This window comes from Bactrocera dorsalis, chromosome 3, assembly GCF_023373825.1.
Source record: "Bactrocera dorsalis isolate Fly_Bdor chromosome 3, ASM2337382v1, whole genome shotgun sequence".
NCBI lineage: Eukaryota > Metazoa > Arthropoda > Insecta > Diptera > Tephritidae > Bactrocera > Bactrocera dorsalis.
The window spans coordinates 77,775,721-77,792,985 of record NC_064305.1 but is presented as its reverse complement, the minus strand read 5'-3'; the positions used below and the strand labels follow the sequence as shown (position 1 = coordinate 77,792,985).

At 32.2% G+C, this 17,265-nt stretch overlaps 2 protein-coding genes across 10 annotated transcripts in view; one reads left to right on the top strand and one right to left on the bottom strand.

Moving 5' to 3' along the window:
- LOC105229157 (ATPase inhibitor A, mitochondrial) overlaps positions 1–17,265 on the top strand; it is a 443,346-nt gene that overhangs the window by 41,973 nt on the left and 384,108 nt on the right. The window lies entirely within an intron of this gene.
- The window catches only part of LOC105229164 (syndecan), a 456,640-nt gene that overhangs the window by 75,398 nt on the left and 363,977 nt on the right, over positions 1–17,265 (bottom strand). The gene's annotated exons all lie outside the window — the stretch shown is intronic.

Below are 17,265 nucleotides of genomic sequence, written 5' to 3'. Positions count from 1 at the left end.
TGTGAAAATTATAATAAAATCGAAATATCGATAACATGCGATACAATTTTTTATTAAATCATATCTCATACCTTGTAGTGGTCAATCAAAGTCTTGAACTTAAGAGTTTGGTTATTTGAGGTAAATAAAAATATTTCGATGAATCGATATTATGCGCCCACGAATTGTGTATATCGATGTTATCGATTATTTTTTGTTATATATGGTTTTTAATTAAGCCTCTAGTTAAATCAGTTCGATCAAAAAAGAGCGGGGAGCTTGTGACAGACATGCATATTTATTGATACTGAAATATCGATAACATATGGTCGATAACTAATATAACAGGTAGTGAACCATTACGCTTAATATGCCTTTAACCTACGTTTCAGTAGTTTAGTTTAGTAAATTTTGGAAAAAGTAGATTTATTTGCAAAGGAATTGTAAAAAAACGAAATATCGATAACATATGATATCAAATTTTAATATTAGAGTCATAACGCTTATATTAACTTTGTAATATTTCAACAAATCCATAAAACTAAGTGTTTGGATATTTAAGATATTTAAAAATATTCCGATTAATCGATCGATTAACATCTGCATGAAAATGTTGCATATCGATACACATATTTAGCTTTTTTGATGGAACAGATTCCTAAATCAAGTCACTCCCAATAATTTCACAATATATAGTTAATAATTGGTCCAGTATCCAGTTTTTGGAAAATAAATACTGGAATTTTTGAAAATAGTAGTCTAAGCAATTATTTGGAATGCGTATTATGAAAGAATTTGATTTTATGTTTAATATTATACCTAATTTCTTTGAATTACTGCTGAAAGAACTTTGATTAAAAAATTTTTAAAGGACGTGTATGCGACTTTGACTTCACTTTGTAAGTTTTAGTTTTAGATTTAAAAGTTTTCAAATTTTTTATATTAATTTTTCTCAAAAGAAAAAGAAAAATATATTTGCCAATTAATATTTCAATAAACACATCTAAAAAAAACTATTTACTTTTTAATAATTTTTAATTTAAAAACATTTGTCAATTAATATTTTTTTAAACAAAAATTATATAATTAATTTATTTTTACCCATACATATGCTTATACTATAAAAGTATTTAATCACCTTCATAGCATTACACATCATCCTTCTTGGGATGACATGGCGTATGAGTGACAGCTGCGCTCTATCTTATCACTATCTGGTAAACATGTCAAAAGTGGAAGTTCTTTCTACGCGTTACACAAATAGTCAAATGTCTGTATAAACGAGCGTCAATAAGTGATTACATGTGTCTGTTTGTTTATATTTATTCTATTACTTTACATATTAAGAGCACTCCGTGTATGTATGTGTGTACACAAGTAATTACGCCAACAGACGCTACTAAGTTCGCCAAGTGACGAGCACGCCCATTAATTGTTAGCAGCTAAATGCCACGCGCAAACACACAGACACACACGCACACATACTAATACATTACACAAATTAATAAAATTATATAACGGAATGAACGTATGTATGATTAATTTTACGGCTGTCATTAAAACGCGCGACATTTATGTGCTGCTAATAAATTTACGATTGCTCATAAGCCGGCAAAGAGTCGCTATGCTATATATACATTTATGGGTTTGTGTGTGAGTATGTGTGTTTTAAGTAGTACTGTGCGCAAGGCAAGAACAATGTAATATTACATGCTTAGAGTGGGTATAATGAATAAAGGCGACGGTACAGGGTGTAAATACAACAAAGAATTATTTTTTCTTTTGCAGGGTGTTTCAAAGTACTTGTTTAATATATTTTAACTTCAATGGTCTAAAATTTTATTTTTAGCATATATTAATAGACATCCACTTTGTCATATTTTGTTTCGCTTTTTGCGCCCAGATCACCCTGTAGCATAGTTTTGCATATAAAAATTTTGACAGCGCCATGAATTCGACCATACTACGGAATTGCGCTTCACATATTTACATCTCCAAGTGCCAGGCCAACAATCACGACATGCTTTCTTGCAGACGAGTCGCTATCAGAGCGAGACAATGAAAGACAACGCACACCACTACATTACCGATTTTATGTGCGCTACTGAGAGTGTCCTGTAAACTTTCTGGTAGCCTCCGCACCAGCCTCGGCACCAAGACTTTGCAATTTCAATTTGTCGTAAAGTTAAGCGAATTTATTGTCATAAATTAAAGACTCGACAGCAACAAATAGCGGTGCTACAGCAAGTACCGAACAACAGTGAGACATACAGAGCAGCAATTTAAGCGAGAGCGGCGTTTGCATGCGAGACGCTGAGAGGTAGCGGGTGTGTAGAGAAGGCAAACTGTTTAGGAATTGCCTTCTTTTCCTCATTACGCAAGCGTGTATTGAATGCTGGCGTATGCTTGCAATTTGTTTATCTCCTTAAATTGGTAAACACGTTAAGTGCTTTGCTCCGCCGAGCTTTTGTTGTAACTGGTTTTATGTTGTGCGAGTTTCTTTGTAGTTGTTGTGCGCTCTTACATAGTTGTTATGGGTTCCTTTGTAGTTGTTGTGTATTCTGCTTTTGTATTTGCGAGAGAACACAGGAAATTTAGTGTTGATATTGTATAATAATATGTATATATAAGGCTATATATATCTCTAGCTTTATACTTATATATTTACTTATAAATATATATGCATGCACAAATACATATAAATATATTCTTTTAATATTTTTTATGTCCTTTTTTCTTTATACGCTCTCTCCTACACACATTTTACATTTGCCTTGCTTTACTTAAATGAAAATATATGTCGCTTGTCGTCTGCTGGCACATCAAGGCAGCATCTAGAGACTAAGGATTAGCATTACATGCGCATTAAACACGATATACATAGTAATGTAGCAAGAAATTGGCACTCGACAGGCGGCAAAATAGTTGTGTGTTTGTGCTTTATGCTCGTAAAAATCAAATAAAATTAATAGTAAAGAAAACATTTGGGATTAGGAAAGTAAATAGAAAATATTTTATTAGTAAATACAAGGGGATATAAAAGTTTGAAAAAAAGACGTAAATCCGAGCAAAAGAAAGCCAATAGGTGATTAAAATCTTTAGCTGGTACTTAAATGATTAAATATGCATATGAAAATTTTTGTATTTGTCATAAAATTATTGAAGGAGAGTGCATTAACAAATCGGAAAACGTGAAATTTTTATATTATTTCGATTATAACCCTAATAACTGGTAGGTTCAGCAATCTTTTGAGAAAATTTGTGAGCTTTAACAAAACGGCATGTTAATTTACACAATAAACTACTATATAATGGTTAATCTTTGTAATTATTCCTTTATGTATGAGAACTACATACATATATAAATATATGAGATATGATATACATATATTCTCACTGATTTATAAAAGATCTTGTAAGTCAATCAGAATGTAAAATTCAAGAAAATAAGAGTTTATTACTTACTCATCTAAAAAAATTCTTCTCTCTTACTAATAGAAATTCCTCAAATTTGGAAATACACACTATTAAGTATACACATTTTTATAGAAATTTATTGCACCCTTAAGTCAAAACTAAATCATTGATTATAGTGCTGCCCAGCTGCAGTAACCTACAAAGCCACACACTGATGTCACTCATACGTTATGGTGTACCTAATTCCCTCCACAAACATAAATCTTAGAAATGGACAGCTTTGAGTACGAAAAGTGTAAGAAATATTGCAAATGATTGTAGTTTTGAAGAAGTAGCTAAGCTGTACAAAGCTGTAAAACGGAATGGAAATGAATGACGGCAATAAAAAGCGAGTGGGTTACTGGTAGCAACTGACCAGAGAATGAGTGAAAATAATTGGTAGTGATAATATGGGAAATATATTATGATTGGTATAAGATAATAATGGGGAAGTTGTAACAGAACGAAATGTGCTAAAAATAAGCGTTTATTGTTCTTGTAATCGTATGTAAGAATAGAATGACATTTTTGTATTTACAAACTTAATTTAATATATTTATATGTATTGAGTTTAAATTAGGTAGTTTAGGTAAAGTATTAGTAAAAACAAGAAAAACTGATAACTTCGGCTGCATTAAAGATTGTACGGCAGCTATAAGCTATAATAATCCGATCTGTAGACTATGACCGAATATTGTAGCTATAGCTGGACAATAATTCGTGCCAAATTCTGAAAAGATATGTTGATAAAAAAAGTTCTGCATACAAGAACATGATTTTGATTAGTTTGTATGAGGTCTATATGCTATGGTGTAGCATTATCGGTGGTTCCGACAAATGAGCGGTCAGTTAGACATCTCAAAAAAAAAGAAAAAAAAGTTAAGTTAAGTTAAGTTAAGTTAAGTTAAGTTAAGTTAAGTTAAGTTAAGTTAAGTTAAGTTAAGTTAAGTTAAGTTAAGTTAAGTTAAGTTAAGTTAAGTTTAAGTTAAGTTAAGTTAAGTTAAGTTAAGTTAAGTTAAGTTAAGTTAAGTTAAGTTAAGTTAAGTTAAGTTAAGTTAAGTTAAGTTAAGTTAAGTTAAGTTAAGTTAAGTTAAGTGAAGTGAAGTGAAGTGAAGTGAAGTTAAGTTAAGTTAAGTTAAGTTAAGTTAAGTTAAGTTAAGTTAAGTTAAGTTAAGTTAAGTTAAGTTAAGTTAAGTTAAGTTGAGTTAAGTTAAGTTAAGTTAAATATTTTAATTAAATTAAATTGGCTTAAATTAAATTAAATTTTTGTTATATTTGCTTTTATTTTATTTCCCTTTTTTTCTTCTTTGAATACATTATAAATATCAACACTTCTTTATGTCAGTTGTAACACAAAAGGGACATAAAACACATAAAATACAAAGAAACACGCAATGCATTTAATGCTTCCTGCAGCCTGTTCGCTTTCATTTCATATCGCATGCTGCTTTCTGTCACGCTGTCGCTGTCAAAACACTCATTTCAACGAACAAGTATACCGTGCACACACATGTTAACAAACCGTACATATATGTACATATATGTGTTAGTATATGAGCTCACACACATGTGTGCAATCATTGCGGTTCGCGCCCACTTTATTGCAACTGACAGTTTTATTATCTCACGTGGTCATAAGACAGCTCACATTTACTGTCACTACAACTACCGACACAACACAACACAAAAACAACAATACAGCAAGTCCAAGCAATGAATTTATGACGCTTTATCAGTATAGTTGCAGACGCTGCCGTGTTGCAGCGCAGTTGGTGGTCACTTCAGCGGCGTTGCTCAAACATTAATTGAAGGGCTTGTTGTCCATTCGCTGCAACTCAGGAGCTGCGGTTGAGCTTTCTGCTTGACTTCACGCTTTAATAACGCGATGGTAATTTGATGGTTTTGTATAGGCATTGCATTTTTTTCAAGTTAAGATTGATGTAAGATGATTCTTTATGCATTGAAAGAAATGTTTATGAAATTAACGTACAACTTAACTGAGTTGTTAAGCATACTATCTTATTATTTGTTTAAAGGAAATCTGTTTTGAGAAAAAAAACTTTTAAAGACGGCGCATTTAGCCCAACTAGCCTCGATCATACAAGTTTTCTGGGCTGTATAACCGAAACCCATGTAACCCTTTAAATGTGACAAAATTGTATTCGAAAAGATGCACATAAACTGTGTGCACCAAATTGAATTATTGTTTTGTTCTATTCTTTGACGGCTACAAGTATTTGACTGGCACAAGGCATACAGTGAAGGTCCTGAAGTTATCGAAGACTTGCTTAATGCGAAGGGTTCTGCCACCACGGTTATTGATGATAACATCAAAAGAGTTAACGAAACAAAAAAAAAAAAAAAATACGGAAAACCATCCTATCCGAAGCCTATAAAAATCTTTTCATAAAACCAAAAAACTACCTTTTCAGTAGGATTATAAAGATATAAATAAATTTGAAATTCTTGTGGTCAAATAAAATTTCACAGTGTAAATCTATTTGTGTGCTACATATTTTGGGGAGACATCATTAATATTTGAGAAATCTATTAATAAATAATTGCCTACATATTAGATGCCGCAATTAATATTAAATTACCACAAGACAATTGAAAGACACTAGCAAGAACGCTAAGCTTTTCCGCACTTCTACCTAACCTCACAGTGGGCAGCAATATTAAATTAATAATAACGATATGGAATTTGATAACTCCTAATTTAATGAATTATGCATTAGCTTTTCCGTTTATGTTTCTGCATCGACACACACACACAAACGATTTGAAATGAATATGAATTAGCTTAATGCCAGATAAATAAGCAATACACAAATACAATTAACATAAAAAAACACATACATGCATACCTAGAATGAGAGGGAGAATGAGTGTGAGTGATCTAGCAGACCACTGCGATGAGCTTCGAGGCGACAATACCTACGAGGCGGGGAAAGCGCAAATGGACACAGCTGGCGCAGCCGGACAATGAACGATGAACATGCAATAAGACAACTAAATCGGACAGAAGCACAGGGGATAATGCAAAGGGAGAGCGAGAGAGTTGCCAACATGGCGGCACAAAACCAGCATGACATCGAACAACCTTAATGACATTTAATAGAAAGCGAACAGACCGACAACCGTTGAATGCACAGCCAGATGAAGACAGCGAGCAATGCTGGAGATATACTTTTATGTATGTGTGTGTGTGTGCTGAATAGCAGTGAAGGAGACAGTTATACGAAATGTTGACAGTAATAAATTATTAAAAATGCTTACGGCTGTGTGTGTGTGTGCATGGCTTGCAGGATATGATATCAGCATGACAGCTCAAACAGAATTTATTGAATGCAATCAAATTGATATTGACACACACACGCGTATACAGTTACATATGCATTTATGCATGCATGCGTGAGTCGTATAAATAATACAGCTGTGAGCTGAGGAACATTAAAATCACATAAAGTTGAGTTGAGTTGTATTTGCAACGAAGTCTCAAGGATATAATGTGTTCAGACTTTTGTGAGCATATCGTTACTATAGAGTGAATGCAAGGTTTGTGGCTGACTGCATTTGTATAGAAATTTGTGGTTGGATTTGTGTGAAGGAAAATAGTTTCTGGTATTTGCTGATCAATGCACTTTTGTTGTTGCTCGAAAACTGTTGATGATATTATATGTGATATAATATTAATAGAATAAAGTTTTTCTGAAATGCTTTCTTGATTGCCTCTATTTTAAATTAAATTTAATTAAATTCAATTAAATAAAATAAAATAAAATAAAATTAAATTAAATTAAATAAATTAAATTAGAATAAATTAATATTAATTTTCTAAAAAGCTATATTTTAAATAGTTTAATTTTTAGAACGACCTGAACTTGTAACAGAACTTATGGCAGCATTAAGTATATGATATTTAACTGACAATGCAGAAAGTTCATCAACTGTGGCAGCGTTTTGTGAGGCCTTACCAAATTGGCCAATGTCCTCAATAGAGAACTTTCTGGTACCTAAAAAATCTAGAAGAACATCCATTACTCCTACATGCCATTAGAAAAGCATAATCGTCATGTTGAAGCTATTATATTTTTTTATATTGAAGCACATACTATCAAATGTAATCTTTCTAAGTACAGTGCTCGCATCAATGTAATTATAGTCCACCTGAAAATAGCATATACTTTTTATAGCCTTTATTGAGATAAAATCTCCAGAGCAATAAATAAATTCATTAGTATTGACTCTACACCATCAAAATCGATGCAGCTGTGAGCAAGTAGACCTTACTTGTAGTTCCACCTCTCCTCTTCGATATTATATGCGCACAAATACATACTCGTGCATATTTTGTTATAGTTTCCTGGAATATTTCTTTCTATACCAACGTATATATGTACATTGTAGCCAGTGGGAGTCTCACAGTTGAATCTCCCTTTCATTATTCTGCACAACTTTATATTTTCATGAGTATTGACAGTCCACGCTGTAGTTTTTCATGCGAATGATGAGTTCTTGTATTCCATTGAATGCAATGTTGATGAAAAGGTGTATAAATAATTCACAATTGAGGCAATGTATGCTTGCCATGTAACAATAATAAAAGCACGCACACATATACATTTATATGTGCGATATAAGCCTGCAGCTTTTCGAAAGCAAGCTAAGGGAAATTCATCTTTTATAATATGCACGGTATTATTCACGTCCATGAAATTACAATGTGTGCAACAAAAGAGAGCAGAAAACAATGAATTGAGAGATGTGATATGCTTCATTTGGACCGAGTGCAGAAAGCTTACAAAAACATATATTCAAGTGTATTGTTGAGGCAGATTTACAGTGAAAACTTTATGCTGCTTGTATAACCTTGTCTCCATTGTGGCACTTTCGTAGGAAATCAATGCAAATTAACCTTGAAATTTGCATAATAATGTGAATTTCTTTTAGCTTTTTTTGTTCGAACTGAGTTCGTTGTAAATTTATTTTACAATTTTGCTGCATATATCCAGGGAATTAACGGAAAATAAGCAATTGTCTGCCAGATTGGGAGCTGTGCGATAATTTAGTGTTTAAATTGATCTATGCTATCTTTTTATATTTTAAAATTCTTTTCCTTATTGGTGCTTTGCGGTTCAATTCTAGAAGACGTATAGTCGTTAGTGGTAGTTTAATGAGTATTAGATAAAATTTAATGCGATAAAGTAAAATAAAAAACATAAAAATAAAATAAAATCAAGATTAATTTAATTATAAAGTGAAATAAAAAATTTAAATTGAAAATTAAGTGAAGACAAATGAAGTCAAATTAATTTTAATTAAATCAAAAAAAAATTTTGTTTTTTAAATTTTTCAAATAAATGTTTGTGATTTGGTGGAAGAGAATCATATACAAAAGTTTTAGTTTATTTCATTATCTACAGTTTTTTCATGGAATGTTACCTTTAGTGCTCGTAGAGTGCTGAAAAAGGCGATAAATCGTGTTTTAGCTATAAAAATTGAACCGCACCCATATCTTTATTCTCCCCCACATCGCCCACAAATTATTTTTTCTTTTATTTTGGTTATTTCATCTTTCCTTTCTAAAAGGTTTCAAATTAGAGTAGTTTTTTTACAATGTTTACCATATTCAAGGGCTTCTGCAATAACCTATTAAATTAAATACAAATATGGCGACCTTAGTGAACTTGTTTTACAAAATTTTTGGAGGATTGATATTTTAAAAATATTTATTTTTAAAGCAAATGGTTTCAATATTGTCATTGTACAACAAATCTCTCTCGCAAAAATTGTAAAGAAAATCCAGAAAAATGTGTTTCAAAAAATTCAATAATAATTAAACAACCACTTTCTGGTTTTCCATAATTAGCAGAAAAATCATTTTAAGATTTTCCTTGGTATTTTGCAACAATGAAAATAAATTATTTTAATTTTTATTTATTTTTAATTAAGTTCTACCTGAATTTTATGTTGCCCAACAATACTAGGCAATTGAGTTACGTATACGCACTGGTGGCTAAAAATGGTTTATGCTTCATAATTCAATATAATAATAAAAGTGAAGAAAAAATACAGTATTTAAACAGCAATTATTTCTTTTAGCGTTCATAAGTCGTTTTTGGAGAGCAATCTTTTGATAGAATAAAAAAAATTAAATTATTTTAAAAATATATTTTTCTTATTTCCTATATAGTATTGAAAAATCATTATATTACCATTACTACGGAACATAAGGTACATATTTCACATGTGTAAATTGTTTTTGAAACGCAAGTAGACCATATTCACGCTACTTCCCTACAAGGCACCTTCCCCCATATTCATATTCATGCACCTGCTTGTCACTGGCACTCATTTAACAACCGCATGGCATACAAACTACGCCAGCAGGCAGGAAGCAGGCCAGCAACCATTTGAAAGTCAAACAAAACTCAACTCTTATTTATGTTGCTTATTTATTGCTGCCACAGCTGCTGTTGTTGTTGCCAACTTCATGACACTTGGTAGCCGATGGCGGCGAATTGCACATAAAATTTACGAAATATGTCATAACTCAAATGGGGAGGCGGCACAAATATAAAAAACAAACGTAAAAATTATGAACACACAACAACAACAAATAAAAAAGGTTTCCAAGGTGTACTAAAATGATTTAATGGCGAACGGATATGGTGACAAAGCCTGAGGGCGCTGAGTACATATAACGGTATTTATGGAGAATGTGCGTGTGTGGGAATTTAGCATGGCACCTGCGACAGCCAGAGCACACACGCATACAAACACATACGAGTTACTAAACTGCGAACAATTTGTTGTGTTGTGGCAGTGGAAAAAGAACAACAACCACAGTCAGAAACTGACCCAGTGTGGATTGCTCGACATGTAACCGCAAAGTTTCCGTTTGCAAAACTGCATAGTTGTTGTTGGAAATGCTTATGCTCTCATTTCCTTAGAAATGCCGCTGGTGAACTGTTGCACCACTATTCCCCCTGGAGGCAGCAGCTGTGGCAAGTGAGCAGTGGCACTTTAGAAAATTGCAAAAATGAAAAAAGTGCAACAAAACTGAGGAGTAGAAAAAGTGGCACAAAAAAAGTAGTAAAAAAATTAGTAAAAAAAAGTTAGCAAAAAAGTAGTAGAAAAAAATAACAAAAAAGTAGTAGAAAATAGCAAAATGTTGCACTTATAGTTGGAAAAAAAAAAAAATAAGAACCCCGAGTCGAACGGAAATGGCAGCGGACAAATGTTAAATGGCAGCGCAGCACTTACTTACGCTCATATGGGTGTTTATATGTGTGCGCTGCCAAGTCGTTGGCGTTGTCGGCGTCGCTTTTGACCGATATGCATTACGGAAATTTATTTTGCACAACCCAACACACCGATACCGTTAGTAAGTAGGCCTTTACGACTCCCGCGTATTAATTTTTACTAGGTCGAGTCGAGCCGCGTTGAGTCTGAGGCGCAGCAGGCAAGAAAGGAACTCGCTTCATGGCGCAAAGGATATGCTTACAAACGGCAACATATCCTGCAGGCGGATATTACATTGGCGTACGCGAGTGTATCATACACTCACACATATGAGAGTGCTCGTAAATGTTTGAGAAAGTGTATATGGTTGCTTGTATGTATGGGTGCATGCATTGTTGCGCAAAAGTTTTACACATGAGCTCCAGCAAACGCGCGCTTTTTACGCTTTATGGCCGGTTTGCTTTGTTTTCGCATATAATTTAAATTAATTTTATGGGGATTTCTTTTTAAGTATTTTTATTTAGTTCGCTTTATGATCAAGAAATTTAACCCACATTTTCTTATTCATGTGAGATAACTTAAATAAATTTCATTTCTTTCAAAGGGATCGCTGAATTGTAATTCTCAGTGGGTTTATGGCAAAAAACGTATATGGAAAACTTTATATAACAGGATTTTTTATCAAGAGGAGCGCACTTAACAAAAAAATTAATATTTACTTAATTTTTTTTTATTTTATATTATTTAAATTTTAATTTTTTTTAATTTGAAAAAATTTAATTAATATTTTTGAAAATTTTAATTTTTTTAATTTTGGAAAAGAAAATAAATATTTAATTAAAATTTAAATACTGGAAATAGAATGTGAAACTTTTTTACAATTTAATTAATATTTTTCAAAATTTCAGTTTTTTAATTATTAATTTAAATTTTTAATTTAAATTTTTTAATTTCTAATTCTCAAAAATGTAATTAATATTTCATATCAATTTTTCAATTTTTTTATGAAAAAAAAAATCTTTTAAAATTAATTTTCAATTTTTTAATTTTTAAAAATATTAATTAAATTAAAAAAAAATTTCAATTTCAATTTAGTTTTTTTTATTTTAATAATGTCTTAAATTTTTTTTTGAAAAAATTTTATTTAAAAAAATTTACAACTCTGTTTGTATTTTGTTTGAATTTTTTCTTGACTCGAAAGTCGTTAAAAATTAAAGAATAACCAAAAGGTTATGAAAAATGTGATATTTTAGTAATATATGCAAAATTTCAAAATAATGTCCATACAAATAGTGTCAATATATATTTTCTTTTCTCTAAATTTAATAATTTTTAATATTATGAAAAAGTCGTGAGTATATGGATCCGGTTTCCAGTACTTTATTCTAGTAATAACATTTGGTACACATTTTTAAATGATTTGATTAGTCTTATTTTATTTTTCCAAATAAGTGGCAACTCGTTTCGAAAATATTTCATAGTCGCATTTTCAAAATATGAATAATATCAAAAAATATCAAAATGTGAAGACTAGTTTATTTGTTGTTTGGTATTATGTGCAAAAGCTTTTGTCAGGAATGGTGGCAACTCTCTTCAGAAATATCACATGTTAAGATTTGGAATTTTCAAAATTCGTTCAACTGTATTTTATTAATTTTCTATGCTTGAATTAACAGCTCGTTTAAAAATGGTCAACTTTTAGTCGCAAACTCTTCCTTTTAAGAGTTTATGAGTAACACTAAGACCAAATGTCTACTCAAGTGAAATCCAACGATCTCTATGACCTAACCTAACCTAACGTTCCCCAGGACCGAATGAGATTCCGACGCAAAGTATTTTCATAAATGTTTTTCAGTTTGTGTAAAAATTTCAATCTTCTTAATTTTGAAGGTTAAATATTCTTAAGATATTTATTACTATTACTGGGCCAAATAAAGGATTTAAACAACTCATTGCCTAACAATATTTCATTCAGATGAGAAATTTTTATTTCCTGCCATAGAAATTCCCCCAATCCTATTAAATTTCTACCACTAAATTTCATTAAAAATTTTTTATCTGTCGAAAATTGTGGTAAACACACAAAGCTCATTAAACATCATAGCTTAAACTCAATATACTTGTATGCGCAAAGCTCTCCCTCAAAGCTATTTAACTGGAAATTCGTGTCAGCCATAAATATTGTATGTGCGCCATAATAATCATATAACCCAGAGAAATATGTTTATGGTACAGCCGTGTAACCAGCTGTCTCTGGTGGGCGCTTACTCACATCGAATGTGAATATATGGGGTAATATCCTCGTATATTTTCACAAAGCAGTTCATAATTTTATTACCACGCTCTGCCACTCGAAACTTTCGAATATTGTTGAGCTGAGTTGCGGTGTGTTTGCCATTTTATTTTGCCTGTGACGCAGCCACCCACTAATTTTTGACAGCTGTTGGAATTTTCATAAAGGTAAAATTGCCATACACACAATATGTCTTTGTTTATATGTGTAACCTTAGTTTTGTATGTGTATTTATGTGCATTTGTGTAAAACATAGCGACAAATTTGATAATTTTGTGAGCTGGGCTGTGTAGTTGACACATTTGCTAACCTCAACTGGGCATGACATAGGCAACAAGGATATGGTTACTCTTTGGGTGTACTCACTGCTGTATTAAGTAAAAATATTTTGTAATTTTCGAAATTTATGAGTTTAATGAATTTTAATTAATACAATTTTTAACCAAATATAAAACATAAAGTAATAGAGAAATACAATTTTTATTGCGGGATTCATATTTTGATTAGAAAATTGTTTAACACAAAAAGTAAAATTGTGGTATTTTGTGCTTAGTCCTTTATCACACCATTTGTAATGCTTTCTGACATCTCCATAGAAATTGAAAGATAAGTTTGTGACAAATGTTTTTGTTGTGATATTCTGACTCGACTATCTTGGTCAGAATAACTCAAATAATAATTATTAAATCAGCTGAAGATGAATATTTTATTTGCGCACATACTGCGCCATGTTTACTGAATTCACCACAAAGTGAGGTGAGTTTGATCGATATTCACCACGTCCGATAAATGCAATTTTCGAAAATAAAAACTCTACCTACATACTGCGCCATGTTTATTGAATTCACCACGTAGTGAGGTGAGTTTGATCGATATTCACCATGCCAAGAAAGTGATGATTTTCAAAAATAAAGACTCTGCTACATGCGTACATACTGCGCTATGTTTACTGAATTCACCAAAAAGTGAGGTGAGTTTGATCGATACTCACCACGTCCGAAAAATGCAATTTTCGAAAATAAAAACTCACCACGTAGTGAGGTGAGTTTAATCGATATTCACCATGCTCAGAAAGTCAGCACAGCCTATTAAATGTTGTTGTCATTAATTTTCAAAATCCAGAGACTATAATTTTAGCACAGTCTTCTACAATTAAACTAAAACTATTTGAAAACCAGCCGGCCCTCATTGAAAACCCCTTAATTATTTAGTAATTATAATTACATGACACGTGGAACACAGCTTATTACATACATATATATGGTTATTGAATTTAAACAAAAGCGGATAAGATATCTACATATATAGATATATACAAGTATATGTGTATATTCGATGTCGACAGCCCAGAGCTGCTAGTCCTATGCCAGCTTTAATTTTGTGGCACATGCAGTGCCCCTTTGTCCGCCAAAGTGGAGCAGCAGACAGCGCGTGTTGATGCTATGGGCTTTTGCGAGAGGCCACTAAATTAATTTTGAACTGACAACAAACGGAACAAACAGCAAAAACAACTAAAATAAAAAATAACGGTAACTCAAAGTCAAACCGTTGCTGGCGGTAAACCGAATAGTTGTTGTTGCTGTTGCTGCTGGCGCGCCTGTTGGGAAAACATGACATGAAATTTAATTAAATTACTTTTTCGCAGAATTTTGTTATTGTTTTTAACCGTTTTTTTGTGCGCTTTGGCGAATGGTGACAAATAAAGCCTGAATTGAAGTGCGCTGTGAGTGGTGAAGCACTAAAGCTATGACGGTTCGAGTGGATTTTGTTTGATATTAATGCGTTTAGAGCGCGTTGCGAGTGTTAGAATTTTCATTTCGATTTACCATTATTTTTTAAAAGTTGGTGGTCGAACGCAATTGACCGAGTACGGTGTAGGATTTGTGTTAAATTGATTTTTTTGATTGGAGTGGGATACACATTACTACTTGGTTTTTGTTTTTGTTTTTTGATATAAAAGTAAATTAATTTTCGGAAATAATATATTTTCAAAATTTTTTTTACGAGAAGAATTTAGTTGCATAAAACTTTTTTAAGGGAAAGAATATATGTATCACTTAATAACTTTTCTTTTTTTAATCGATTAAATCTATTTAAGCAATTTTATTATATTTCCTCACAAAACGAGCTATTTTTGCTAAATCCCCCAAACAGTAAGGTTTAATCTGTGCTGTAATATTATATTTGCCAAATGCTGCTGTTTATTGAATTCACCACGAAGTGTGGTGAGTATCATCGATATTCACCACACCTTGAATATGGTCAGTTTCTATAAAAAAAACTTTTAAATTTAAGAAAACCCAGATAATTGTAAATTTGCTTTTTTACCAAACAATTTTGTTAAATTCAACTTTAACTTCCAAGGCTAATTTCAGTCGCGGAGGTTTAACACACTCATAGAGTTATTTTAAATTTACGTTGATTATTTTCGTATAAGCGAGGCAGTATTGGGGAATTTGTATATTCGTGTTTTCTTAAAAATAAATACTAACTTCGGATCTCGAACAAGTCTACTTCAAATCAATTAAATCACTTAAGTCGACTTAAGATGTTGTATAATATTATAATTACTTACAAACTGCTTTTTTCATTGAATTCACCACAAAGTGTGGTGAGTTATATCGATTTTCACCACACCTAGCATATGGCGAGTTTCAGTAACAAATCTTTTGAATTCCAAAAAATTCAAAAAAACTAAAGTTTTAATTTTTTATAAAAAAAATTTGGTTTAAATGCAACCCTCTTTTAATATAAAATATTAACTTCAGGCACCGCAAAGAACCACAACACTCTTTACTCCGTAATTCAAATTTTAAAGCGAGTACATGTATGTAGTTTATTTAAGTCCAGCCTCGTTGGCCCACAGCCAATAACTCAGCAATGAACTGTTTCCAACGAAGAAACTCAGTCTCCACTCCCCTCTTAGCTAGCTAGCGCACACTTGGGTGCACTCGCGCACATTGAAAGTGCCTCGCCAACCACTGGCAACAGCATGTCTGATACACCAGAGTGATTCTTTACACTGGCCACCATTTGGTGAGCCATTAAAAATTATCTCAGGATGTTGCAGGAGGAAACTGGCACATGGTCTAGTTAAATTGTGATTGCCGTGCAGTGAATGATGCCAATGGGAGCAAAAGTTAAAACAATGAAAGATAGAAAGGCGTAAAACCAAGCAATAAAATAGCGAAGAGGAAGTAAGGGAATAACTGGCAATAAAACGATGTAGAGTAAAAAGGTTTGTAAAGTGATGAGTGGCGATGAAGGGGCACCCCCCTGCAATTGGCAGTGCATAAAATCGTGCTTTGTGGAGCGTTAAGTTTCAGGCAGTTAAAAATTGCGCGTAGTAATGAGAGTTGCGTCGCTAATGCGTTGACAAAGAAGTAAATTTGTGATAGTTGCTTTACTACGTGTAAGTTAGCGCCTTGAGATATGCAATGGAATTTTAGTATTCGAAAGTAGATGATGGAGTAGCGGAGTTTTATATAGTTTTTTGTGCGGTAAATAAAAATTTTATGAAAAAATTATTGATATTAATCATTGAACTTTTCAAATTACTGTTGCAGTAAAACCTTTTTGCTATTATTATTCACTCCCAATGGTGATTAGCTGCTGGAAAAGTAAATTTAAGCGCATATTGCTTGCATTTGAGTCCACATTTTGACTTATGCAACATGTCTAATTGACTTTATCACATTCGGATGTTATTAGTAAGTCGAATACCTATTATTTCGTAGACATTTTGTCATGTAACTGTACATGCGAGCGTAGTTTAAGTGCGTATTTGTAGTGCTGAAGTCGGTATTTTTGAAATATTACAACATTTCCTAACACGACATGTGAATATTTAGTATGTCTCGCAAGCAAGACACCAACTGTATTTTATGGAATATGCAAGCGCATACAATACTCCGAAATACAAACATATCTTGCCATATATAATATGTATAATGCATGCAAGTATGCACCAAAGTACATGCATTAGAGAAGGTAAAAGAAGGTTGAGTTTGTTGAAATTGAGTACAAGCGTACGGCATGAACTCCGAACTGCCAAGCTTCCAATTGCAATTTGAATTTGAACATGCTTTTCATATGTAGTGTAGCATACATTTGGGCTGATACCCATTTATGGTACAAATAAATATGAAATGAAGTAGAAATATGAATGTGGGGGCACTGAAGTCTGTATGCATTACTAAAGATGTGGTTAGATGAAGCTGAGGTTACATATGTATGTTCTATTGTCCGAGTAAAGTTGATTTTTTTACATATTTATAAGTATTCTGGAA